Source organism: Balaenoptera acutorostrata, chromosome 5 (genome assembly GCF_949987535.1).
Source record: "Balaenoptera acutorostrata chromosome 5, mBalAcu1.1, whole genome shotgun sequence".
Lineage (NCBI taxonomy): Eukaryota > Metazoa > Chordata > Mammalia > Artiodactyla > Balaenopteridae > Balaenoptera > Balaenoptera acutorostrata.
Genome location: NC_080068.1, coordinates 140,209,149 through 140,236,725, shown reverse-complemented (window position 1 = coordinate 140,236,725; position 27,577 = coordinate 140,209,149). Strand labels below are relative to the sequence as shown.

Below are 27,577 nucleotides of genomic sequence, written 5' to 3'. Positions count from 1 at the left end.
AGAAGCTCAGACAGGGACCTGGGAAAATGGGCCCCGTGAACACCAGACCCGGAAGGGAACTTAAAGTCACTCAGCACAACCTCTGCCTGCGACTCAGCCGGTGGCAGCAGCTGACCCAGGGCCCCAGAGCCTTAGGGGGCAGCAGGACCAGAGTCGGGATCCCCCTCCCAAGCCAGCACACCCCACCCAGCAACCTCCCCGGGGAGAACAAATACAAAAGCAGCATTCATGCAGGGACGGGCTGCAGCCCGATGACGAGAGAGGCGGGCGGACGGCCCGCTTCTCCTCCCAGTCCGACTCGCTGGTTCCTCCCGCAGCTATTGAGCACCACGTGGGACCCCGAGACGGGCAGTGGGAGTGCGGGGGCGACTCAGCCGGGGTGTCCGCCCTCCAGGAAGTAGGGAGCGTGTATGAGGAATCCCTGCCCCCTCCACCAGGCACAGAGCGGAGGCCCGGAGAGCGAGCCCACAGGCGTCCGCGGAGGTGGGGAGGACACCCCCAGAGAAGGAGAGAGGTCAGCTGAGTCTTGAAGGCAGAACACAGTGGAGCAGGGGCGCGCCAGATGGGCACCTGCACGTGTGAATTCAGGGCCTTGAAGACACTGATGTCTGGGGAGCCGGCGGCCACAAAGCTGGTTCTGGGCATCTCAGGCGCGGCCAGGCACGTGGACCTTACCCAGTGGTGGCCGAGAAGTAGAGGCACCCATGCCCCTCCTGTCCCCAACAGACAGGGGCTGCCGAGTGGTAAGAAGGCCGCTGCGGGCTCTGCCTTCTAGACAGAGTTTGCTGTTTTCGGCTGCTGACCTGCAGGAGGGAGCCTGGCCTTGTCTAATGTTTGCAAGTATTAACACATTCACCGCCTCCCCACAGCCCTGAGTGGCTGGGATACTGACTCCCATTTGACAGGTGGGGACACTGAGGCTCAGAGAGATCCAATCACCTGCCCAAGGTCCACACTCCACCAGGGCAGAGTGTCCTCAGGGGCAAAGGAGAGGGGGCCGCTCGGGGGCCCAGGGGGGCCTTTGGAAAAGAGGCCGCCCGCAAGGCTCACCACTGTCACCACTGGAGAGGAAACAGTGTCCGCCAGAGAGGAAGAGACTCCCGGCTCCTAGTGGCCATGAGACGGCAGGGGTCCAGCGGGGGTTTCCTGGGTGGCCGGCGAGACGGGGGCGCCAGATGGAGGAGCCCCGGCCACGGGGTCAGCCCGGGGCCGGCCAGCAGGTGGCACTGCAGCCACAGTGCTGGGCGCTGGGTTCCGATCCCCCGTGGATGCCCCGTCCATCCCCATGGGGATCAGACCCGTGCTGACCTCAGGGGAGGCGGGGAGCTGCTTCCCGTCTGCGAGACAGCACTGCCCCGGCCACGGGAGGGTTGTCAGCCTTGCCTTCAAGTGTCGTAACGGAGCACCTGCCGTGTGCTCGGCCCCTTGCGCCCACCATCCGGGCGGGCGTACCTCGGCCCAGCTGGGGAGGTGTTAGGAGGCCCGTCTGGCAGGTGAGGAAACTGAGGGCCAAGGAAGTGTTCGCTCGCACAGCGGGGGCACCACACCCACGCTGGGCACGTCCTACCACCTCCCCCACCCCCCCGCCACCATGACAAATCAGGGTGATGGAATGGTCCTGTCCACACACGTGTACCGGGGCCGCCCTACAGGTGCCCCCACGCACGGGACCAGAGCAGGCGGAGTCTCAAACCAGAGCGTGCAGTGCTTCGCCAACACCTCCCACCCGCAGACCCCTGCCCCGGGCTCCGGCCCCTGCGGACCACTCCCACGGCCGGGCGGCTCAGCCTCCACTGGGCATCCAGCCCCCACTGCCAAGGCAACGTGGCACCCGGCCAGGGCTCTTCATCCGCAGACAAAGCCCCAGAGCAAACCACCCGGCTGGCCGCCCCAGCTCAGGTTGCCGCCCGCAATGGCCCTGGCCGGGACTCCGCTTGTTCATGGAAATCAGGCCTCCACCATGTTCCTGGGGTTTCTGTGGGGCTGGATTCACAATCGCCTCTTTGTGTGGGTGGCCATAATGGTGTCTCGGGAGGGGAAGAAGGAGGGAAGGAGAGGAGGGGGAGGGAGGGGAGATGGGGGAGAGGGGGGAGGAAAGGAGGGGGACAGAGGGGGGATGGAGAGGAGGGAGGGGGAGGAGGAGGGGAGGGGGAGGAGAGGGGATGGAGGAGGGGGAGGGAGGGGGAGGAGGAGAGGGGATGGAGGAGGGGGAGGGAGGGGGAGGAGGAGGGGGGATGGAGGAGGGGGAGGGGAGGAGAGGGGGAGGGAGGGGGAGGAAGGGAAGGGAGGAGGGAGGGGGAGGAAGGGAAGGGAGGAGGGACAGGAGGAAGAGAAGGAAGATGGGGCGGGGGGGAGAGCCAGCAGCCGGGTGAGGGCGTTCCCCTTTCCCATGGCATTTGGATACTGGCTGGGCCCAGAGGGCAGAGCAGACTCTCCCCTCCACAGTTCCAGAGCCCTGCACCCACACCACCACCAAGGCTGGGGTGACAGTGCTCCCTGACAAAGGCGCTCCCTGGACGCTGTCAGAAGCCACGCTGGTGATCTGAAGGTCTCCGTGCCCCCTCCCAGAAGGCCTCAGACGTACCTCCCAGGGTCTCCATTCTCGGGGGCCGACGGCAGTGGAAGACCTGGTTCTGGCCCTTGCGGGCTTTATGTGCAAGCAACATGGTCCAGAACGGCTCGACGGTTAAAGACCAGAACAACTCCCATTCATCCAGAATCTGGATGGCCAGGAAGCCCAAAGAACCAGAGTGGTTTTAGAGGATAAATAACAAAGAAACGGGGTAGGGGTTTATTTTGTTTTCTAATGAACTTCTGGGAAATGAAGTCAACAGGCCAGAGAGCACACTGATAGCGTGTTTGACATCTGCAGTCGAATTCAGAGACATCTCTATCCAGAAACCGCCAACAGCTCTGCATTACCTACAGGATAAAATCCAGACCCTCACCTTAGGTGTTCAATACCTGCGAGGCTCTTCAAGTCTGGTTCTGACCCACCTCCCGCCTCACCTTCCCTCCCTCCTTCCCTTCACCTCCCAGCCCGGTCCCGGCTACTCCAGAGAACGCACTGTTCTCCAGTTTCTCACCCCTCACATCCCGTCACAGACCTTTGCTTCGGATTTTCTCTCTATAAGAAACCCACCCCATATCTGCCCATCCACACCACTTCCAAGAAGCCCCCCCAGATCACCCCTTCTCCACTTCCCCAGCACCACCTCCTGGATCTCTCTTAGTTGCCACAGATGAGTGAGCTGTGTGTGTGCATGTATGTGACGCTCAGAACCTCTCAGTTAATGAGGATGCAAATGAACCACAGCCAGCCTTCCTCAACGGCTGCGTGGATTTGAAGGCAATAGCCGGGCCTGGCGGGAAGGCAGCACTGCGGCCTCAGAGCATGTGAAACCATGAACAAAAACAAAGTGGACGATCAGCAGCAATGATGAGGATATGCTGACTGCCTTTGGAAGGAAGGAAAGATCCCAGCAGGCCAGGCTGTACAACGCGACCTGCAGAAGGAGGCCTCGGCATGGTTAAGACCTAAGAAGTTTACAGCAGCAGTGCTAAGGAGAGCCGCTCGGGGGAAATGAGCCCTGTTGTCCTTCTCAGCCAGGGAAAGTATCGCATCTCGACCTCGGTGGCCGTCCAGGGAGCAGCTCCTGGAAGGAGGGTGCCCGCACCAGCATCAGAAACATCGGCCCATGTCCGGCAGCCCGGGTGAGACAGAGCCCTCCAGGGAGTGAGAGGTGGGCTTTACACACATCCCCCAGATGGTCACACCTGTGACGGGCGGTTCCACTTCTAGGAATCTCGCCTAAGGAAAGAGTCTTAAACTCCAAAAGTGATATATCCATACTCGTGGAGAACTAAAAAGAACCAAGAGCGAAGGAACAGTGGAAAAAATTTGGGAATATCCACTCGATGGACATTTAGGCCGCTGTCATAAACAGTATCTGCAAGGGCTGTGGAGGGACGTGGGGAATGTATATGATACAAAGCGCAGTGAAAAATAAGTCAGGACACAAATGCCTGCGGTCAGGAAAGTCTCAACCCCCAGACTCCCGAAAGGAAGAAAGACTGGAAGGAAATTTACCAAAGATAACCCGCCAGGGGCTGTGTGCATGCGGTTGCCATGGCCACCCTCCTTCTTCCTGCTTTTCTGTGTTTCCTAATGAGCACACACTATTTTTCTTTTTTAATTACTAAGTGTCTTCTGGACAAACACATTCAGCATGCTACCAAGTTTCATGGCAGCTTCATCTTCATTTCCGGCACCAGGACAACTTTTCCAGGAAGCACTGGAGATTGCCGGCCCACCAGGACCACCACGCAGCCCCCTCCCAGCTCTGGCCAGCCCAGCAGGATGCAACTGGGTGGCAGACGGATGTCACGGAAGTCCGCAAACCCCTCCTTTCGTTAGCTCATTTCCTCGGTGGCCCACCTCCTCTCCCTTCACAAGCTACGTGGGATGATAACAGAGAAAATAAACAAGGACAGCCTCAGGCACATACAGCCTTTTTCTCCTGCGCATCCTGAAGACACAGTGATCGCCCCTCCCAGGTGCAGCCGGGTCCCCGTGAGTCTGTCTGTAATGGTGGCCTCCACAGTGGCCCACTTGGGAAACGCAGGAGAGGGTGGTCTCGGTACATCTACTGCGAGGGGAGGAGGGACTCAGCTGGCCTGTCTCTGCGGGAGATGGGGGCACCCAGAGCACACCGGGTGTGCGAAAGCCGAGTCCTGGCATCCCTCAGCCTGTAAGGTTGGTCCGGTTCTCCGTGCAAGTCCTGGCCCTGAGGGACGTCCTCCCCAGACCACACGCCACCTCCCCACACACTGTCTCCTGCCCCTTTCCTCGGCCCTGTGGGACCAGCGTGGACGCGTCCCCAACCCGGCTGTGGAGGCATTTAGGTGAACCTGGACAAGCCGAGCGGCCTTCCTCTCTGGGCATCAGCTTCCTCATCCGTAAAGACAGAATTCATGCTGCACTCTCTGGGCCCTGGTGAGAATCACACGCAAAGGCCTGACCGTGATGGGGACACAGCAACTGCAGCATCTCAGTGACCTTCCTCCACTTCTCCATCCTCGGAGATTCTGATACATCAGCTCTTAGACCTCCCCAGACTCAGTTCACTGACCCTTTCCACTCACGCTGAGGAATTTCCGCTGCTGTAGGAGAAATGCTGGCCTGGATCCCCCGGGGCCCGGTCCTCAATCTCCACGAGACTTTTCTCTCCCAGGAAGGGCACCACTGTGCAGCCGGGGTCCAGCCAGAAACCCGAGAGCCGTCCTGGAAGCCTCCTCCTTCAGGGGGCCCTCCGCCCATCGCCAGTCCCGTGGATTCTCTACCCCGTCCTCCTCTCCCCACACCCCCAGCCTCCAGGCTGGCCCAAGCCCCAGCCTGGCTGGACAGCAGTGGTTGCCTCACGCCCAGGGCTCCGGCCTCCTCCCGAGGCCTCACTTCACCCGTCGTGCACCTGCAGCCAGAGGGATCGTATGGAAAGCAAGCCTGATCATATGTCCGTCCAGCTGTTCAACCCTCTCCCTACTTTTTACTGCTGTTGCTTAAAACTCCTCTCACTGGCTACGTGGCCCTCGTGCTCTGCACCCCTCCTCCCGCCCCATCTGCTTCTATTCTATTCCAGCCACCTCTGCCTTGAACAGCATGGTCGTTCCCACCTCAGGACCTTTGCACATGTCACGCCCTCTGCCTGGAACACTCCTCCATGTGCCGCTTCACTCAGCCATCCCTCATCCGTCCTTGGGGAGTCTCTGCTAACACGGCCCCTCCGCAGAGAGGGCTCCTGACCCCCAGGTGAACCGCTCTCCCAGCACCATGCTCCTTTGCAGCAGTGCTCAAGGCTGGCGTAATTAAATCACTAACCGTGAAATTAGTTCGTTAATGTCAGCCTCCCCTGCCAAGAGGGCCTGGCCGGGACCACGTCTGCCTTGCTCCTCATCATCTCCTCAGCAGTGCCAGGCTCAGGGCAGGCCCTCAACCTTCACTCACTGAACAAATGAATGAAGAATAAATGCTGGCTTGTACAGTCACTTCAGTCAACAGATCAACTCAGAGACCAGCCCCTGCCCCCACTCCCCCGCACGCACGCACACGCACACACACGCGCTCACACGTGACGGCATGGGAGGGACACCAGCTGGGAGTCCATAGTCCTGGATTCCAGGCTCCATCCTCTCACTGAGTCACTGTGGTTCGCGGCAAGCCCTTGGCCTTTCCAGGCCTCAGTTTCCCCATCTGGCCAATGGGTTTGTGGGACCCGGGGACCCCTAAGGGCCTCTAAGCACTGAGCTTCCATCGACGATGCTACAACCCCTGTGGAAGGCACAGGGGGCCCAGCGGTGTGGAAGACGCGCCCTGCCCTCGGAAGCTCAGAGCCCAGCAGTCTGCGCGGGAAGCAGGCACAGGTGGGGACAGCCCAGAGGGGCAGCCGTGGAGAAGCCTTAGTGAGGAGAGCCCGCTGGCTGCGAGGTGAGCACGGAGAGGTGAGCATTTCACAGGTGAGGAAATTGAGGTCTGAGCCCAGGCGGCAGCCACGTCTCCCCTCTCCAGGCCCCTCTGCCCCCTGGGCCCTGGCTCACGGAGCCCAGGGACAGAAGAGCAGGGAGGGTGGGACCAGAGGAAACGAAGGGAGGACCTGCCCACAGAGTGGAGAAGGGGAAAAAAAGATCTCCCAGAAGTGAGAAATGAACCCAGGAGCAGGGCTTTGTCCGCAGGTGAAGGGAGGTGTGTAAGCCCCGGTAGGTCCCCCTCACAGCCCTGGGATCACGTGTCAGTCAACACTCTGCACAACCAGGTGATGGTCTGTCCTCCTTCCCTCCTGTCTACAGGGCTGAAGTCAAGGTCACGAGGTTCTGGAGCCACACGATGGAGGGGCCCAGGTCACCGGTCACTCCCCACCTTCACGAGAGCAAAGTCAGCAGTCACCGTGTCAGCACACGGAGATGCTTGTTACAGCAGCCAGCACTGGTTGTCCTGACTAGTACGCAACAGACAGCAGTAATCCTAACCCCCGAGGGCCCTTCCTGTGGGCCTGCCATGCACCGTGGCCTGTGTTTTACAGCCGCTGCTGTACTTAACCCTCACAACCGCACTAGACAGTAGGGGCTATTGTCTCCGTCCTACAAATGCAGAAGCTGAGGCCTGGAGAGGTTCAGTGGCTCGGCCAAGGCCACGTGGTAAGCGTGGACGTTCTCCGTTGTCCCTTTGACTCTGCCATCCGTGGGGAGGGGGATGAGGGATCATATTCAGCGTATGAAACAAGCACAGAGAAGAAGTCCAGGTTCACAAGGATGAAAGGTTCAAAGAAAGTTGGAAATGACAGTGGCTGTCACACCCGCCCCAGGCCAATGCCCCACTCTAACCCGACCACAGCCGGCAAGGGAGGGGCAGGCCGCAGCCCCTCCCCATCACCCCAATATCAAAAGCCCTGTGACAGACATAGAGAAGGACTGGTGGTTGCCAAGGAGGAGGGGGGTTGGGGAGGGAAGGGGTGGGAGGCTGCGGTTAGCAGATGTAAGCTTTCACACAGAGAATGGATAGACAACAAGGTCCTACTGTACAGCACAGGGAACTACATCCAATATCCTGTGACAAACCATAATGGAAAAGAATATATTTTTTAAAAAAGGAATATATATATATATATACGTATAATTGAATCACTTTGCTGTACAGCAGTAATTAACACAGCATTGTAAACAATGATATTTCGATAAAATAAAAAAAGGAAATTAACAGAAAAATACACAAAAAGTGTGTCATTAACGAGTGATGCGTAAGTGATGCATATCCCGTAAATGTAAGATTACTTTAATGTTTGAAAAACAAACTTAGGTAATTCACACACAGACAGAACAAAGGATTATAAATAAATAAAATTTTCTCAATAGAGGCAGAAAAAAAGAGTCCTGTGACAACCTAAAAGTCTGGCCCAAGTTTGGAGCAGCAAAGTCTGACACACACCCTCCCACCCCCCAAAATAGGAAAGGGCTGGGAGAAAGGGGGAAACGCCAAGATGGTAACCGGGGTTGCCTCAGCCTTAAAGGGACCGCTGCTCTGTGAGCTGCACTGCGCTGTTCTTCTACAGCGAGCGTATACAATTATTCTAACGACAGCAGGAAATTAGACAAAGGGAACGCCACTCGGTGGGGCCTGGGGACAGGGCTAAGTCTTCCAGCTCGTTCCCGGGAGCTGCGGTTCTGTGGGCCTGCTGGCCTTGCACCCAGTGACACTGGGGATGAAAGCCTTGTGGGACTCCCCAGTAATTCCCACCAAATCCTAGACATCCTGGGGCTCACAAAGCCGGGCCATAATGGAGTTGACCGGCCTCCCCTGGGGCCAGCTGTCAGGATCCTGCAGCGCAGGGTCACACAGCTGCCTACAGCCCACCCCCGTGCAGTGCCCTCCCCCAGATCCCCAGGAGGGTCAGGAGCCGACTCTGGGGGCTGCTTTTCTGGCAGTAGGAAGGGGACTCTTGTCCTTCTCCTCCGGTAGCAATCAGGTGGCCCCAGGTCACGGTGGCGAGGAGGTTATGTGTTAAGGGTCCTTTACAGGCCCGAGCACGGGCGGGGCCTCACCGCATCTCCGGAGGGCCGGGCCGTGCTGACTTCCATCTCTATGTGGGATGTGCAAATAGCCTGTGTTTGTTCTCTGACACCCGCCTTCTGCAGCTCACAGCTTTCATCCTTGAAGAGCTGCTGATAAGAGAGTCTGAAAAATGCTAATACCAGAGGAAACTCCCTGCAGAGTTATAATGAAAAGCTTTACATAAATTGTGATATTTTACTAATGTCCCAGGTCTGGGAGGGCTTTATTAACTGCAGCTCGATCTTTCTGGCGGTTGCCACTGATCCACGTTGCCGACTTCAATGAATCCAATTCATCAAACACGTACTGAGTGCCCACTAGGTGTCAGGCACAGTTCCAGGCGTGAGGGGAGGCTTCCTTCCATCAACAAATATTTACCCAGCACCCACTCGGTGGTAGACACTGAACAACGGGGAGGAGAGACAGACCTTGTCTGCAAGGCACTGAAGACAGATAAGTGACTGCTCAAAGGCAGCATGGTGGGCTCTGAGCCGTGCACTCCGGAAGACTTCCTGGAGGAAGAAACATGAGGCTGAGTCCCAAGGAGAAGTGGGCCAAAGGGAGGGGAAAGAGGGCATTCCAGGTAGACAGACAAAGGCCCAGAGGCATGAAGCCTCACAGTGTGTCCAGAGAGTCACAGAACCAGATTAGCTCAATCACTAGTCCTGAAAGCACCCAAATCTCCAGGAATACTCCCCAAACTGCATCTGGGTTCTCTGGATGGGAGATACTGGTGTACCATCCACCCTAGATGGATGGTGATTTCCAACTGTTAGCCCCTCGAGGTCTAACATTAGTGCCAAGCCCAGAGGGTGAAGGACTAATTGACCAATAAAGTCAACACAGAAGGCCACAACCCAGGACAGCACAGGGCACCCCGGAAACCTAGAGGAGAGAAGGGAAGGCTTCCTGGAGGTGGTGGTGCCTGGGCTGTAGAGCAGCCACCTCAAGCAAGGAGGGCCTCATACCCACACCTCTGCTATGGACTGAACTGTGTCCCCCCCAAATTCATGTGCTGAAGACCTAACCCCCAACGTGATTGAGGTAATTAAGGTTAAATGAGGTCACTCGGGTGGGACCCTAAACCAATAGGACTGTGTCCTTACAAGAGAAAGAGAGAGATCGCTCTCCACCACGTGAGCACACAGTGAGAAGGCAGCGTCCGCAAATCAGGGCGCAGACTCTCACCAGCTACAGAATCGGCCGGCACCTTGATCTTGGACGTCCCGGCCCCAGAACCGTGAGAAATAACTGTCTGTGGTTGAACCCCAGTTATGGTCACGGCAGTCCGAGCAGACTGAGGCCGACCCCCTCAGCCCCCTCTCTGCCTCCAGGGGCCTCCAACACAAAAGCAGTCTAGAAAACGAGGGGGACCATGAGGCCAGCGTCCCCGGCAGGGCACCTGCTTGCGGTGGAAGAGGCGCCTCCGGGGCCGGGTGGAAGGTTCAGGTTCTCACGGTCCAGTCAGCCTTTTCCTTCAGGTGCTGGTCTGAGAACACGGGTGACGATTCTGGCTCATGCATCGAGCTTTTCCGCGGATTAACTCATTAATTAATATACTGCACTTTTGAATTTTTAAGCGGCGCATTAGAGCCCCAGGGACGGCTGTCTGAAACCATTGGATGCAGCCGAATGGCATGAATTGGTTTTCATAAAGGCCCCCTGCCTCCCTGAGCTGGATTAGTGGGCCAACAACCCGGGATCCTCCTCCCACACGCCCAGAGCAGCCACGACAAAGCCATCAGGAAAGGCTCCGGAGCGCGATCTGATGGGGCTTTCAACGGACAGTTTAATGCTTTCCTCCAAACAAGGCACCACTCTTAAAAGAGCAGAGGAAGCGGCCTTACCTTCAAAGCGAAAACCACCTTAAATAAATCTACTGTGTCCTTCGCTCTTTTATCCCCTAAGACGGGAAACCCACCTCCGCCTGCAACACTGATCAATACTCTGAATTCCTAAGATGGTATTTTTTTCTCTCAGTCAAGTGTCAAATTAAAGACAGTCAATACTAGTATTGTAGTGTCTTTCTTTAAAAAAGAAAGAAAGAGAAGACAAATAATCTTATTGGATGAACTCTAAACCTGTACAATTAGACTTTTTCCCCAGAGGCTGGCGGGAAGCAGCTGGTGTCCGGGCCGTGCGCTCCCGCCGTGGATGCAGTGGACGTGCAGCGGGGCTCCGGCGCTGGCCTTCCCGCGGCAGCAGAGAAACCCGGGGACCCCCACAGACACCCCCATTCCTGCCCTCAGGAGTGTGCAGATCAGGTCAACACAGAGGGCTGGGACCCAGGGCAGCACAGGCAGTTCGCCACCCAGAGGGAGAAGGGAAGCCTTCACGGAGGAGGAGGCCCCCAGGCTGGGCCGCAGCCACTGCCCGCAAGAAGGGCCCATGCCGACGCCCCCGGACTCCCGTCTCTGCCCACAATGACCAGTCCCTCCTCAATCAGACCCACGTGCGGCGCCAAGTTCACCTTCCCAAAGCTTCCTCACAACGTTCTCCTCTCACAGCCTGTGTGCATCCCGATGCCTGAGATGCCCCGTCTCTGCAGCCCGGGACCCAAGGCCCCGCCCCGTCTGCCTCAGTTAGCACCCGCTCTGCCCAGGCCTGCTCTGCTCTGGTCAGCCGAGGCCCATGAACACTCAGAGACCCAAGTTCCAGTCTTGACTCTGTCCGGACCTTTGTGCCCATGAGCAAGGCTCTCTCCGGGCCTGCGTTCTCCACCTCTGCAACCGGGGGCTGGCCTGGGACCAGTGGCGGCCACGCCCCCTTCTGGCCCTGGAACCAGCCCAGCTCCAGGCCAGACCAGCCTGCCACCCTTTGTCCTGCCTGGCCCCTCGGACCTGCAAGAGGAGAAAGGAAACCGGCCTGGGCAGACGGCGCAGCTCAAACTTCAGGGCTCTCCAGGACCCCTCCTTTCTCACGCACCCCCTTCCTCTCTGTTTCCCACAGCGCCCGCCTTCCTGGCCAGCCAAGTGGGCGGCTGCCTCGCCTGCCCCCCGGGCACAGGCTGCTTCCACGGCTGTCCTGGCCTGTTCTCTCCTGCAGCATCTGCTCTCCTGGTGCCTCCCAGGAGGCAGGGCGATGTTGCCCCTGTCACACAGGAGAAAACTGAGGGCCCGAGCGGTACAGTGAGAACAAGCACAGGCCTGGGGACCCGCTGGTGACTCTAGGAAATTGTTTACAAGCTCACGGGCTATGGGAGGGATGGACAGTAACACCTACCCAGGAGGGGACCCAGGAGGATGCATGCGGGACAGTAGGAGGGCAGCTGGCCCTCAGCAGGGCACGGGAAGGGCACCTGCTCACGGTGACAGTTAATGGGGGGCCAGTCCCAGCACCAGGACCCCCAGCTCTGGATCCCGGGAGCCTCGCCTGAGCCACCCAGGCTCATCAGGGCCACACTACACATCTGAGAAACTCACCACCTCAGCAGGAGAATCTTTAATATGCTTTCAGTTTTGCTTTAATAGCCAGTGGCCCATGTGCTCCCGGCCCCCTTGGGACTCCGGAGCCTGAGCCAGACCAAAAGAAAAAGGGGTTTGACTCGGGTTGAGACTGCTCTAGAAGGCTCTGCTGGCGGTCTATGTCTCCCTGAGAGGAAGGAAGGGCTGAGCCCCCAGGCAAACGGCCCCCACCCACCCCTCCTGGGCTTCCCCGCCCCCGCTTGGCCAGCTGTCAGGACCTGGAGGGCTGGCTGCAAAGCACAGGGAAAGCCTGGGAAGGAAGGGCTCCAAGCCATGGCTCCCGGCAGCCGTGCCTCTGGGGAGGGAAGCTGCAGAAAATTCAAATCAACCCCCCACTAAGGCCAGGCTCTTCCAGCGTGGAGCTCCTGCAGGGTGTGTGAGACGGCAGGCAGGTGTGGTGGGCCGAACGGTGTCCCCTCAAAGATACGTCCACGTCCCAAGACCCAGACCCTGTGATGTGACCCGATGTGGACAAAGGGTCTTTGCAGATGTTAAGATGTTAGTAGAAAACCAAATATCGTATAGTAACTCATATATGTGGAATCTAGAAAAATGGTACAGATGATCTTAGTTGCAAAGCAGAAATAGAGACAGAGACACAGAGAACAAACGTATGGATACCAACGGGGAAGTGCGGGGAGTGGGATGAATTGAGAGATTGGGATTGACATATATAAACTACCGATAGTCTGTATAAAATAGATAATCAATGAGAACCTACTGTACAGCACAGGGAACTCTACTCAGTGCTCTCCAGTGAGTTAAATGGGAAGGAAATCCAGAAAAGAGGGGATATATGTATACGTATAACTGATTCACTTTGCTGTACAGTAGAAACTTAACACAACATTGTAAAGCAACTATAGACCAATAAAAAATTTTTTTTAATAAATAAAAAGATGTTAGTGAAGGATCTCGAGGTGCGAATATCCTGGCTTGGCAGGTGGGCCCTAAATCCAGTGACAAGTGTCATCAGGAGGGCACTGTCCTGCCCCTTCCTGTAGCTGTGCACAGGCCACCCAGGCAGAACTGTACAAGGCAACCGTTTCACTTTGAGATGGCTCACCAGCACCTCGGGTCTCCCCGGCTTACAGCAAACAAGCCGCGCTCTACTGGCCCCCATCAGGGCGGCCAGTGAAGGAACCTACAAACAGAGCCCTGAAGGCCAAAGGATGAGGCCCACAGCGCAAAGGATCCCCTCACTTCCATGGCCCAAGTCCTTCCACGGCTCCCCAGCCCCATCAGGAGGAGCCAAAACTGGCCTCCAAGGCTCCCCACATTCCTGCCCCGCCCGCTTCTCCCACCTCCCTCTCCCCCGACTCCTCACCCTGGGTGCTCCAGCCAGACTGAGCTCCTCCCAGCTCCCGAGGGTGCCTGCCCTGCATTTGGTGGCAATCGCAGGAGAGAAAGATGGGCATAAATCACCCGCCTGAGCCCCTGTGCTTCAAAACCTGCCTTTGACTTAACTTCAGCCCACAGGGGTGGGCACGGCCGAAAGGGAAGGAGGCCACTCTGCAAACCTCCAGGCAATGGCCCAAACGAAATGACCCTAGAGTAGGGAGGCCTCCTTCCCTAGGCGGTTGCCCGAGAGACAACCCATCTGGGAGTTGGGAAACTTGGATCATCATTCCAGCCCCTCCACTGCCACCCCGAGCCTGGGTGGCTTGACTTCAAAGTGCCCTCCACTCATTCATCCATTCACCGTGCCCTTCACTCACACATTCATTCATTCACCCATTCATTCCTCACACCCTCCATTCCTTCATTCACCGTGCCCTTCATTCATTCATTCATTCATTCACCCATTCATTCCTCACGCCCTACGTTCATCCATTCACCGTGCCTACTGTGGTCTGAATGTTTGTGCCTCCCCCAACTCAAATTCAGGTGTTAAGATCTAATCCCCAATATGACGGTGTTAAGAGGTGGGACCCGGGGAGGGGGGCGCGGTTAGTGAGGTCATGAGGACGGAGCCCTCACGAATGGGATTAATGCCCTTGTGAGAGGAGGCCAGACGACTAGCTCGGCCCTTTTCCGCCACGTGAGGATACAAGGAGAAGGCAGCTGTCTGCAGCCCGGAAGAGGGTTCTCACCAGAACCGGGCCATGCTGGCCCCACGCTGTGGGACTCGCAGCCTCCGTGACTGGGAACAAGTACGTTTCTGTTGTTGATAAGCCGCCACGCCTGTCGTCTTTCATTACGTGGCCCAAACAGATGAACACAGTGCCTCCCCTTCACTCACTCAGCACAGACGCCACTCAGTCAACACAAACACATGCGCTAAGTGCCAGACATTCGTCCCACCTGCCCTCCCAGCCAACGGCCACTCCAGATGAGAACTCCCCTGCTGGCTCCACCTCCTCACTCCACTTTCTCCCCCACCCTCTCCCGCTGGGCGTTTGTACTCGCACTCCCTACCGCCCACAGCTGCCCTACACCATCTCCCTCGTGTTCCTGTCCGTGACCCGTCCTCCCCACTAGGACACAGAGCCCAAAGAAGCAGGGACCTGGTCTGGTTCATCACAGTGCCCTAGAACAGTGCCTGGTACACAGCGGATACTCCGCTTACTGAGGCAGTGAGTGAATGAGTGAGTGAAGGAATCCACGTGTCAATGAATGAATCCTCACCTTGACTTTCCACCACAGATGTTCACACCCTCCCTGCCCGGGGCCGGCAGGGACAGGCGAGCTTAGTGAGCGGTGTTTGCTGATGGAGGCCCTGCCTGCCGGGTAGCCAGGGGCTGGGCACAGAGGCCTCAGGACAGACACACCTGGTTTTGATCCCAACTCCACCACCTGCTGCTGGGTGAGCCTGGCCGTGAGATCATTTCACCTCTCTCGGCCTCAGTTTCCTCATCTGTATACTGGGGACATCCAATCTGGGGGCCTAAGGCCCTGACGTGACTGTCACCGCACACAGACAAGCACGGCTGCCCTTAACCTCCAGCTCTTGCCAGGCTTGCCGCACGATTAGTGGAGGAGCTGAGAACAGACTCTGTGACCCAGGCTGCTCTGGTGGCCCCTATAACATACAGCCGCATCCTCATTAAGTCAAGATAGTATTTGGCACCAAACAGTCCAGTAATACAAACTGAGTTAACTTATACCTCGTAATCCCAAGTCCTTTGCATTCAGAATTAACAAGGTATATGGGCTTATGCATTCAAACCTTGATATTTTTCCCCAAATGTCATTGCATGATCTACTTTGTAAGGGGTGGAGGGGGGACATTGTTTCATAAACATGTCCATAGCTCTGACAAAGCTCTAAGCCCTCCAGAAAGTGCTTGAATAATTGTATGTTGATATTTAAACATGCATTGGGAGGCAAAGGCCCCCCTGGCCAGACACAGATGTGGCAGCAACCTGCGGTGATAACATCACCCTGTCAGAAACATCAACCTTCATCTCTGGGCCATTGGCCAGGCCTGGGCACGGGGCCAGGAGGGTGGCCCAGGGCTGAGTAACATGGGAAGAACCATGAGTCTAGTGAAACCAGACTCTGTGGTGAGAGGGCGTGCAGAGCGAAAGGGGAGCCCGATCAGGTTCCCTTCCTGACGGAGCCCCTGGGCAGAGCAGCTGCCCCAGTTCTGAGCAAAGGAGGCACTGTCAGAGCTGGAATGTGTTTGTGAGGCCTGGAGCGAACGCAGCCACTGAGGCACAATGAGTACTTGAAGATGAGGATCCTCTGCATTGATTTCTGGCCCAAAAAGGAGTAAGAAGGAACCAGATAGATGCCCCAGCCCCCACCAGCGGACAGCACTGAACCTCAGAGGCCACTGCCATTATAGCACATGAGGACTCACGCCACAAGGGAGGGGACAAGAGGTGAGAGGAGGGAGGAACCGACACAATTATTCCCAACAGAATAGCCCACCAGGCTGCATCACCACGGTCTGGACACACTGCCCACCCAAATGGCTCAACGGAGGCTTAAAAGTTCTCCAGGTTTGCAAGAACCGGTTGGCACGAAATGAGCATTCGCGACATGGGTCTGTGAGGAAGGGAGGATGGAAAGTTCTAGAATAAGAGCAAGATGACCAGATCCACGAACAGCCCAGAGCTGGAGAGTCCAGAGAAAGCCCTTGTGCTCGGGGGCTGAGGGGAAGGGGGGCAAGGGCAGGAGAGGGGGACACGGGTTTCCAGCAGGCAGCCGCTGAATTCAGACCTTCAGGAGTCAAATGACACCCCAAATCCAAACGAGGGGGCTACACAGGAATTAGGTGTGCAAACATGTCAGGCAGCACTCGGCTGACAAGCAGAGACAGGCGAACCGGTCCACTCGAAAGATAATGATTTCTCGCCAAAACAGCATTCCCATCTCAAGAGCAGGGTGGCAGCTGTCACAAGAGTGACCCTCACACGCCGATTCCATCAGCAAGACTGACAAGTAAAGACAGTTCTGTGCAGCATGTAGAAGGCAGAAGGCCTCTGATTGTCCTCTGCTGGGTTTTACCACGTGCCTGCTTTCCCCAGGGCTGTGTTTCCGCAATTCGGGGACATTCTGGATGGGGGCACAGTTCTAAGAGTGACTTGATTTGTGGTGTGGCAGGGCCATCCTGTTTTCACGGAACTAATTAAGCTCTCGCACCAGGCTCTGCAGGAGATGGGACGAACGGCCTCGATTATTCAGTCGCAGGTTAACTCATTTATGTAGCTCTCTTCGGGTGCCTGCTGCACGCCTGCTAGTGACACTTCCTGGGTACCAGGCGCTGGGCGAGCGCTGTACTCGGGTTAAATCCCTCCTTCCTCACTACAACGGGACAGGGTCAGTACCGGTCACCTCTGCATTTTACAAAGGGGAGGCTGAGGCACCAAGAGCTTAAGTGACTTAGTCAAGTTAACTGAATCCCAGCACCTGCCCTCCTAACACACCCCAATCCACCTCCACCCACATCGCCACGCTGAATCAGACCCAAATATCCCACTAAACACTGGCCCTCCCAGAATTAGAAGCAAGGTTCCCTCCCATTTAGGACACAAGAGAGACAATGAGTGAAAGATGGTGTTATCCTGCTTTAAGAAGGAAAAGAGAGGGGGTCCCCAAATACCCATTCTGCCACAGTTTAAGAATAAAGAGACTCTTTCATATAAATTCTGGAAATGCCAACCACGGTTCCAAAACCCAGGGATTTTTCAAAGGCTGACTTTGGTCCAGTCCGTCCACCTTCACCTCTCGAGAATGCAGTTGTTTTTAAAGATGTGCTGGCACCATCATCCCTCTTCCCACAGGGGCACAGAAGTAAGACGGTGACCGTGTGCACGCGGAGCCCCTTCTGTTCTGTGGGTGCCTGATATGAAACTGCGGCGGGGGGCGGGGGGGGGGGTGTGGCCAGGCGTGCTGGCTGCTCTCCGCCCGAGTTCTGACTTCTTAGTCTTTAGGGAATATGAGCGACACCACCCAAAGAGGAGGCGAGAGGCCTGAATTCCAGGCAACTTCCTAGTACCCTAAATGTCCCAAAGGTGTCAGAAGCTGCAGCAGACGGCCATTTGATCTGCGTGCAGCCAGTTTTCAGAAAGAAAGGTTTGAGGTTCGAAGGTTAAGGGCAGCTTGTAGTGTGGGTGTAAAGACAATGTCTCCCCGGCAGCGATCACACGTTAGAGCTGAAAGTTGCAGAAATGCAACATGGAGGACTAATCGGGCAGGAGGCAAGTGGGAGGGGAGGGGGCAATCCAGAAATAAACACTTTTAAACCAAATTTTATTTTGAGTTCGTCCTACTAGCTATAAATACAAATGTAACCCACGACAGGTTGATGAGCATATAGAATGCTCTCTTCATGCGTGTCTCCAAATGCGGCAGATCCGTATCCCTGGATACGGGCTCCCTCAGCACCTATCCCCTGCTGCTTCCAGTGTGTCTCCCTGTGGTGCAAGGCTGGACAGCTACCACCTACGTTTCCTATACCACATGGAGTGGAATGCCTTCACCGTCCCTTGACAACGCAGAGACTGCTGCCTTTCAACTTGTTGTCCTGGTTTCTGGCAGAGCCACCCTGGTAAACTGGGGTTGGGGATTAAGCCACCAAACTGCATTTTGAGCCTTTATAGGTAATAGCTGAATAAAACTGACCGTTGCATTTTCTGCAAGGATATGGGATCACCCCAACAGCCACTGGTATCACCATTCAGTTCAGAAAAGCTCTCCTGAGCAACGGGTTTACGTGCATCTGTTCTACTTTCCCTCTTTACTCTCGCTGCTAGGCAGCTCAGAGCCAAATCCTTGGCCCCCCTTTAGCAATATGGCAAGTATTTTATGCGCTGAGCCTGTCCCTAGCTCCATCTTTTTTTCTCGTTTTTTTCCTTCCTTAGTTTAATTTTATGTTGCTTTTACATTATTGTAAGCTACCTCAATTCCTCTTTTCGAAAAACAACCAGAAAAAGAGAAGGTACATTAGTAAACAGAAACATTTAAAATACATTTCTAGGACACCCCCCCCCCCCTTACAGCTAGGGTCACAGCTGGGATGTCAGTTCTCGGAAGCACTTCAGCAAAACTTAAATTAGTGGCTGAGTTGGGTGCGGGGGAAGGTGGTGTGTGGAGGCAGCTGCTTTGCAGGGGTGGATGGTGACCCGCGAGGGTAGCTCCACAGATGGGCTTACTGACCACTGGCTTCCTGACCACGGGCCAGGCGGGGGGTTTTCTAGAAGCTTCATCTTGGAGATGCAAGCTTGGCTTGCTCTTCAAGCCTTTCCACGGATTTTGAGAGCAGGTAACCCCTGCGTTAGATATCATTTCAGGAAGTCAGATAGAAGGGTCTCCTTTCTCTGCAGCTGCATCCCGACTGATCCATTTGGTGTGAAAAGAGGGAACCTTTGGTAGCAGCAAAGGCAAAGCATAATGCCAGGCTGCTCTCTGTGCTCTAACGCCCCATCCCTGGTGGGCAGAGCTGCCCCAGGGATGTGAACACGGGTCCGCACGTTTTGCTCACAGTACAATTTCAGTCCAGCCTCCAGATCAGAGAGCAATCTTCTACAACAAAGAAAATCCCAGAGCAAACGCTACTCCAGGAGAGGATTTATTCATGGTGCCAGGAAGGCTGTGAGGATCTTGGGTTAGAGAAGCAGGGCTGGAGGGTCCAACAGGCTGGGACCTGACTCTGGGCACTGCCCAGCCCGGCCCCTTGGCCTGGCACCATGGGCTTCCGCTCCAGTTTACGCGGTGGGCCGTGTGGGCTCCCTGGTGGGTGGGGTAGGGGGCATGGGTGGATAGGGACGTTTTTGCTTCCAGAAGTTCAGCTGAGAGTTGGGGAGAGCGGAGTCCAGAGCCCAGGTGGCGACTCATGTCTCTAATTTAATCTAATGATCTTTCCTTCTGCCCTTCAAGCAAATCAGCAGTTTCGTGGGCAGATAATGAGACGTTGGTTTGCCCCAGGAATTCCGAAACACAAAGGGCATGTCAGATCCTCAAAGCTCTACGTTCTCCCTGGGACTCCTGGTTACCTTTTCAGGGCTGTTTTTCTTGTCTTCCTCATGTCAAACCTGTCTGCATTCCGCGGGCGGGGCTGCACCCACGTATGAATCTGCTGCCATTTGGGGGCAACGCAGCCGCCATCAGCTGGTGATGGAACACCTGCAGCCCAGGTCACAGAAACCTTCGGCTTTAAAGCCTCCTCTCCTCGATGGAACATTTGTATGTCAGAAAATCTACCCCCGCCCTGGCCCCTCTTCACCTCTGCTTCCCTCCTCAATCCCCTGCCCCTGCAGTCAAGTTTAAGCTGGGCTTTTTTTCTTTTTAACATCTTTATTGGAGTATAATTGCTTTACAGTGGTGTGTTAGTTTGTGCTGTATAACAAAGTGACTCAGCTATATGTATACATATATCCTCATATCTCCTCCCTCTTGCATCTCCCTCCTACCCTCCCTATCCCACTCCTCTAGGTGGTCACAAAGCACCGAGCTGATCTCCTTGTGCTACGCGGCTGCTTCCCACTATAAGCTGAGCTTTTGGAAGCCAAAAGAGGCCTCCACCCACCCATGCACTAACCACTCACCCACTATCCACCCTCCACTCAGCTGAGGAAGGCTGGGGAGGCCCTCGCCATGCCTGGGGGGCAGAGAAAGATTCCTGAGGGAGATGCCGCTGAGCTGGGTCTGGAGGGGAGCTATTAACGGAGCCCAGATGTTTAAAGGCCCAAAGCAGGTACCAGGCACTTGGTCATTCCAGTGTGGACAGTACACCCAGCAGTCATGGGATGTGGGGCTGGAAGGTCCCGAGCAGGGAAGTGGTTTTTAGAAGCTCCCTGGGTGCAGGGTAAGTTCTGTGGGTGAGAACCAGGCCTGCCTGAACCCCCCAGGTTCCTGGAGGGAGGGGAGGCCAGGAACCAGTGGGGGGCCTGGGGCAGAAGCCCTTCACCAGATGCCGGGCCAAGGGGCTGGCAGGGAGGAGACGGCTTTGATAGACAGGAGGGAATCAGAAGTGACTGGTCTGGGGAATGAGCCGGGACCAGCAGACATAAAGTCCCTTCGGGTGGGTGCGGGGACTCCTGCTCTGAGCTGGAGCTGGGAGCTCAGCCCCGCCCGTGTCTGCCGGCTGGGGCGGCACCCGATGCGGGCCCCGGGGCCCCTTGCACCCCAGGGTCTCCTGCACGCGGTGTAGGGGGGGCTGCCTTTCGAGCCAGGGGGTAACAGCAGTCTTTCCAATGTCCTAGGACATCTCAGCGGCATTCTGGACGATTCTCCGCACCGCCCAGCAAAGCGGGGCTTGCCTCTGGGAGTAACAGAGGCCACGGGTGTCCAGCGGCTGGAAGGCAACCTGGACAGTCAGAGCTCAGCTCACACGGGGCAGGGTGGGGGGAGTGTTAACTTCCAGTAATTGACAGAAAGCCCCCGGTTATGCGGTTGGAGCAGCGGTACGCCTCCCTCACCGCGGGTTTTCCACCCGGCACGTCGCACTCTCCAAGCCGAGGGTGTGGGCACTTGTGTGGACGCACGTGGCCTTGCATTCTTGCACGGGGGTGCCCAGTGCAAGTATGAGGAATAGAGAATGAGGAAATAAGAAAGACAGGACACAGCAGCCAGACCCTGGAGGGAAGCCCGACGCGTGTCACAGTAAACGTCACATCACTCCACCCGAAGCTCACGCACCTCCATCACGGGAGAACTACCTCAAGCCCTCCCTCAGAGCCTATGTGCTCTTAGTTTGCTCACAAAGCTAGTAAATTTAGCAGCGCAGGTTTCCAGACCACAGGAGACCAGAAGCACAAAATGGCAAGGGGAAGGAATTCCAGAGGCCACAGGAAGCGAGCGCGGAAAGCCTGGCCACTGCATTCTAAAGGAAAGGCGACCTGTGAACTTGATCCACAGAGAAACACAAGACTCCAACCTGCTGAGATTTGCTTCCCGGGTACCTGCTGGGTCCCAGGCTACGTGGCCCCCCTAACGCTCACAACAGCCGAGAGATGCTCACCCCCGCTTTACAGATGAGGAAACTGTGAGTCGCAAGAGAGAATAGCCAGGACGCACTTGGCAGGCGACAGAGCTGCCCCGTGACTCCCAGAAAAGCACATGAGGCCTACTGAAAATACTGTCATCAAAGGTCATTAAAAGAAAAGAAGCGCTGGCACTGAAAGTTCGCGCTTAGAGAGCCGGGGTTCACAGGCACGCCCCGCTCACCTCAAGGCCCCAGGCACCCTGAGACATGCACACCAGCACACCGGTTCTAGGGAAGAAGAAGCCGCGCTCGGCGAGGGGCGAACGTGGTGCCGAGCGGTGCGGCCAGGACACGGACCCAAGGCTCTGAGCCCAGTGCAAGCGTCTCGGTCGGGCCGGCCCGCACCTCACACTCTGAAGAACACTGACTCGTGCCACGTGGAGCAGACTCTGTACACAAAATTTTAGGATGAACGAATGAATGAACGAACAAGCCCTCCCTCCCCGTGACAGAGAAGTGAAGTGGAACCATATTCAATTCTAAACGCCTCCGACCTCCAATACTTCACAGCCACTGGCCACGGGGAAAGGACACCGAGTAACAAAGCTGTTTTCAGGCCAACTGGGCAGTGACCGGACGCCAGGAAGAGAGCAGAGAGGGGGTGAAAGGTCATAGGAGGGAAGACTGCAGTTAATAAAGCCCAGGCCGCAGGGCGGCCAGGGAAGATCCAATTTCGTTCGGAAACTTGGAGTGCTGGATATTGATAAAACACGGTGTCTGAGGCATGGTGGCTGGGCGTCTGTTCTTCCCGGAGGGGTCTGTTGGAGGCCAGGCCCGCGAGCAGTGGACACCAGGGTGCTCCCACTGGTCCCTTGGGATCCCCCCCTACCAGGCACCCAGCTTTCTTATGACCAAGCACCCAATCTTCCCAAACAGCCTGGGAAGGAGGCACTGTGCCAGAACTCTGTTCACACACGGGACACTGAGGTCCGGTTCAGAGAGGCTGGGACGGTGCCCAGAGTCACACAGCTTTCAAATGATGGAGCCAGATTTTACCCCCCAGCTGTCCTGCTCCAAAGCCGCGCCCTTAACCCTTTGATAAAGGGCCCCCTGCTCCTCGCCTGGCACACGCAGTAAACCCTGGAGATCCAGGGGCTGCCTGACTTTCAATCAAGATGCCAGAGGGAACAGTTCAGCAGGGCAACTTGGCCATCCTACCCCCCAGGTCCCGTCTGGTGGCTTCTGAGGTTCTAAGAACTTTGCCCCCAAAATGTGCACACACCCCTGGGTCCTCCCCGCAGCACCCTGCAGCCCGGCACACAACGGGAGGTGAGCGAGGCATCCTCTGGGGCTAACACTCCCCTTTTCCGGGTGCTGCCCCCCATCGTTCCCACAAAGCCCTCTCACCTCACGGTCACGGTCAGCGCTGAACTGAATCTCCCCATTTCGCAGATGCGGAAGAGGGGTGCGCAGGAGGCCAGGCGGGGACCCGACTGCTCCAGTCATAGTTACAACAGTATCAGCAAATGTGATACAAGCGACGTCTTTTTTTTTAAAAGCTTTTACTTTATATTGGAGTATAGCCGATTAACAATGTTGTGACAGTCTCATGTGCACAGCAAAGGGACTCAGCCACACATATACACGTATCCATTCTCCCCCAGACTCTCTTCCCATCCAGGCTGCAGAGTTGAGCAGAGTTCCCCGTGCTCTACAGTAAGTCCTCGCTGGTTATCCACTTTAAATACAGCAGCGCGTACATGTTAATCCCAAGCTCCCTAACTATCACTTCCCCCCATCCTTCCCACCCTGGTAACCGTAAGTTCGTTCTCTAAGTCTGTGAGTCTGTTTCTGTTCTGTAAATAGGTTCATTTGTATCATCTCTTTTTAGATTCCGCATATAAGCGATATCATACGCTATTTGCCTTCCTCTGATTTACTTCACTCAGTATGACCATCTCTAGGTCCATCCATGTTGCTGCAAACGGCATTATTTCAACGTCTTACACTTTCAAAGTTTGTGCACCTACATGCCTCAGAGGGGAGATGCCGAGACTCAGGACCGAGCCCTCGGCACCCCCCTCACGTCCCCCTGGGCCTCACCTCACATACTGAGGCTGCCAACCAGACACACCTGAGACCCCCGATGCGTGCTCCGCCCCGTCTCCCCAAGTCCCCGAAGGGACAGAGCCCCAGTGCCCGCAGCAGCGGAAGCCGTGTGACCGTGTGTGCTGCTCACTCCCCGCCCCCCTAAATTCCGGGGGAAGTGAACCACAATGGGGGAAGAGACAGGACCGGCAGGCCGTTGTCAGCCAAGTCTCCATGTGGGTCCCCGGGGCAGGGGAGGACGGGGTGGAGGACAGGACGTGCTTCCACAGTCCCAGCAGGCACAGAGCACCCGTTTTCCTTCTCTCCACCCACCTCCCCAGCCTTTCCCAGACAGGTCACATCCCCTGATCCTGGAGATACTGCCTGTCGGTCTTCGTTTTCATTGTTGTGCCTTCGCATCTGCCTTGTGTCCTCCTCACTACTCCTAAGGGTACTGGGAGATTACATGGCAAGCTGCTGGCCAGATGCCCTTTTGCACAAGTCCCGTCCCCACCTCTGGAAGCCCAGGTTCTAACAGCCGCTCAAGTCAACAGCGAGCACACAGCTCGTCCCGTATCCCTGGATGGAAGCCCGGCACCGCCCACGCCACGCGGCTCCCCTCACCCCGCACTTGGCCATGTCAGTCCAGGGCTCGCTGGGATGGAAATACCAGCCCCCAGGGGGATGAGTAGAAATGATGATGGAGCAAAGGGGGGGGTCTCGCAGAGCCCGGGCCAGTGGGGGAAGTCGGAGTGGAAATGCTCTGGAAAGTTTTGCTTCTCTGAACAACCTTCCGGCCTCCTTGGGAGTTCAGCTTACGCCCCGGAGCACAGGATCTGACAGCGATTACCGCAGGCCCGCTGCTGCAGATAGGATTACTCCATCTCAAATGGCCCAACCCTGGGAAATCCCAAGCCCACTTCATACGGGAGGAGTGCCCCACTCCTCCCCACCAGGGTTCACCCTGAGGAAGCCTGCACACATGTACCCGGTGTTTTAGGGCTCATGCTAGCTTGTCTGGTTTGGTTCACCAGAACGTCAGTTTGACTGGATGCATTTACAAAAAGAAACTGGCGTGCTACCCCGCATATCTGTACGTTCCATTACTACCGTATCTCATAGATTCTAAGACCTGTGGGCTTCTTTTTTTTTTCCTCACATTTTAACTTCTTTGAAATTGGAATGTGGCTTATAATCAATGCCATTCCTTAGTGGTGAATAAAATAATGATGCAATTTAGAGAGCATCTAAGAGAGTTTTTAAATTGCGTGAAATACAGCAGCTGAAATGTTTAAATACAGCAATTGCACCTCTTTTTCTGGCTGACACCCTACCCTGCCATATCCAGATCAACTCACGGCAGGCCTTTCATACCATCCGTGGTCACAAGAATGGAGTCCTTTAAAATGGACTTGCACTGGAGGTAGAAATGGTTCATGAAAGTGGCGAAGGTGACCCTGGCAAATCATAGAGAGACCCCCCCCAACCCCATCCACATGACCTCAGCACATGTTCACACACTTCCCCTATGCCAATCTTGCTGCCTCCATGCTTAAATGCCCCAGAAACCACCCGTTGCCCCTGGGTAAAGTCAAGACTTCTTACCAAACTCCCAGAGCCCACCCCCCTTCTGAGCTGGCTCTGCAACCTCCATCTCCCATCCAGGGCCCACCCCCCGCTTCCCTGAACACACACACTCTTTCTTGCCTCAGTCCCTTTGCACATGCTGTTCTCTCAGCTCTTCTCCAGCTGGGAAACTCCTATTCATCCTTCAAGACCTCAGGCTACTCATCACGCAGTCATCATTTATTCAGCACCTGCTACATGCCAAGCCCTGTCCCAGGCACTGAGGAAGCCACAGCAAACAAAACAGGCAGAGTCCTGCCCTCCTGGAGTTTGCATTCTAGAGGGGGGGAGCCACAAGCAAAACAAGTGCGCTGGAGTGAAGCCATTGGGAAGAAGCATAAGAAGGGTTGGGGTGTTGCCATCTTAGATAGAGCAGCTAGGGAAGGCTCCCTGAGAAGGTGACTTTGGAGTATAGACCTGAAGGAGTGGGGGAGGGGAGGCGTGTGGCCATCAGGGGAGGGCATTCCAGGCTGGGAGAACTGCAAGTGCAAAGGCCTGAGACGGGATCATGCCTGGAATATTCAAGTAGTAGCGAGGAGGCCAGTGCGTTTGGGCGGGAGAGAAGCAGGAGATGAGATTGAATAGGAATGGAGACTGGACCCAGTAGGGCCTTGTGGTCCACTGGGATCATGTGACTCTTTCTCTGAGAGAACTGGGGAGACCAGGGAAAGCTCAGAGCATTGCCATCCTCACAGCTCAGGGTGATATTTTCACAGGATCCCTGAGTGCAGAGCAAACCAAAGGGACCAGGGCAGGAGCACGGAGACCAGCTGGAAGGCTGTTGCAGTAACACCTACCTCCATCATAGAGCTTCCTGCAAAAGCCTCAGCATTTGGAGTTTGGCCTGCTGTCGTCATGGAAACGCCCGGTTCCCTTAGCAAGAACTGTGCTTCACCCTTCCAAGTGTCTGCCCAGTGCATGCGACCGTGTCAGGCGCAGGTGTGAATGAATGAATGAATGAACTGATGAACAAATGAAGGGATGCTGGAGAGGACGTTATTATAACCAACGCTCTGCTGTCTCTCGGTGCCCAAGAGGAAGGCCAGCTCAGCTGGGGGTGGTGCGTGGCTAGTGCAGAGGGGCTGGCTGGGTTTCTAACCATGAACTTCATTCCTCGGTGGGGTGTACGGTTCTAGCTCAGAAAATAGAGGGTTTTTTCCCTTGACGTCCTGAAGCTTCTTTCTACTTACTTTACATTTGGTAAAATGCTTCACAAAAAGAACACTAAAGCTCTGTTTTGGTCCTCACCTCCTTGACAGTGGCTTTAAAGAGAACTGTTGGATCTAGGCAGGATCGTTTTTATCATGGAAAGGCACATTTTCATTTTGGGTTAAGTTTTCTAAGCAACACTTTTCATAGCAACTATTAGTCCCCAGACGTGACTTTAAAAACATCCACTTGGCAGAGATGTGGTGGTGGAATCTGTAAGTGACTGGGCTGGACCACCGCGCTCCGGGCCAGAGGGACGGAGGGAGGCCTTGGGGTCCCATGCTGGAGGGGCCGGGACACGGGCCACGCCGGCATCACGGCACCGGGGGTCACGGACGGAGGGGCAGGCACGGCGGCCGCCAGGCCCTCCTCCTGCTGGAGTTTAGATCAAACGCGCTCAGCCAGCCCTGTCAGGGGGAAGGCGCCAGGAGGGAGCCGCGGTATTTCTGGAACACAGTGTGCTTGCACGGCACGCCCGCCCACGCATGCGCACCCTGCTCTGCCTCCACCGTGCACGTGCGACCCGGCACCCACAGGTGTCCCTGGATGGATGACGGGGCTTTACGCCCACAGCATGTTCATTTCCCGCGGCTGCCGCACAAATGACCACAGACCGGGGTGGAGGGGGGAGGGGCTTAGAACAACAAAAATTTCTTTTCCTCGCAGTCCTGGAGACCGGAAGTCTGAAAGCAGCATCCCTGGGCAGAATCCAGGTGTGGGCAGGGCTGGGTCCCCTGGGGGAGAAGGAGCTCTAAGCCCCTCCTTGTCTTTGGTGGCACGCAGCAATTCCAGCGGTTCTGGCTGCATCCTTCCCATCTCCACCTCTGTCTCCACATGGCCTTCTCCCTCTGCATGTCCCTGTGTCTCAGATCTCCCGCTCCTTTCCCAGGTAAGGACACCACTCATTGGAGTTAAGGCCTGGATGATGTCCCCCCGAAATCCTTAACGTGATTAATTCCTCAAAGACCCTGTTTCCAAACAAGCTCACGTTCCCAGGTACTGGGGTTGGGACATGGACACATCTCTGTGGGGGACGCTGTTCAACTCACTACACCCACCATCAGGCCAAGGGGACATGAGCCCCAGTCAACACCGCAACCCCACCCCCGCCGAGCGTAGGTCCCTCGCACCGACCCCCAATCTCCCTCTGCCACTGGCTGCTCGCCTATCTCACCCACTCCAGACCTCTGCTGTTTCAGAGAACGACAATGCCAT

General features: G+C 56.1%; 1 protein-coding gene across 1 annotated transcript in view; it reads right to left on the bottom strand.

The window, feature by feature from the left end:
* The window catches only part of SORCS2 (sortilin related VPS10 domain containing receptor 2), a 521,346-nt gene that overhangs the window by 369,863 nt on the left and 123,906 nt on the right, over positions 1–27,577 (bottom strand). The gene's annotated exons all lie outside the window — the stretch shown is intronic.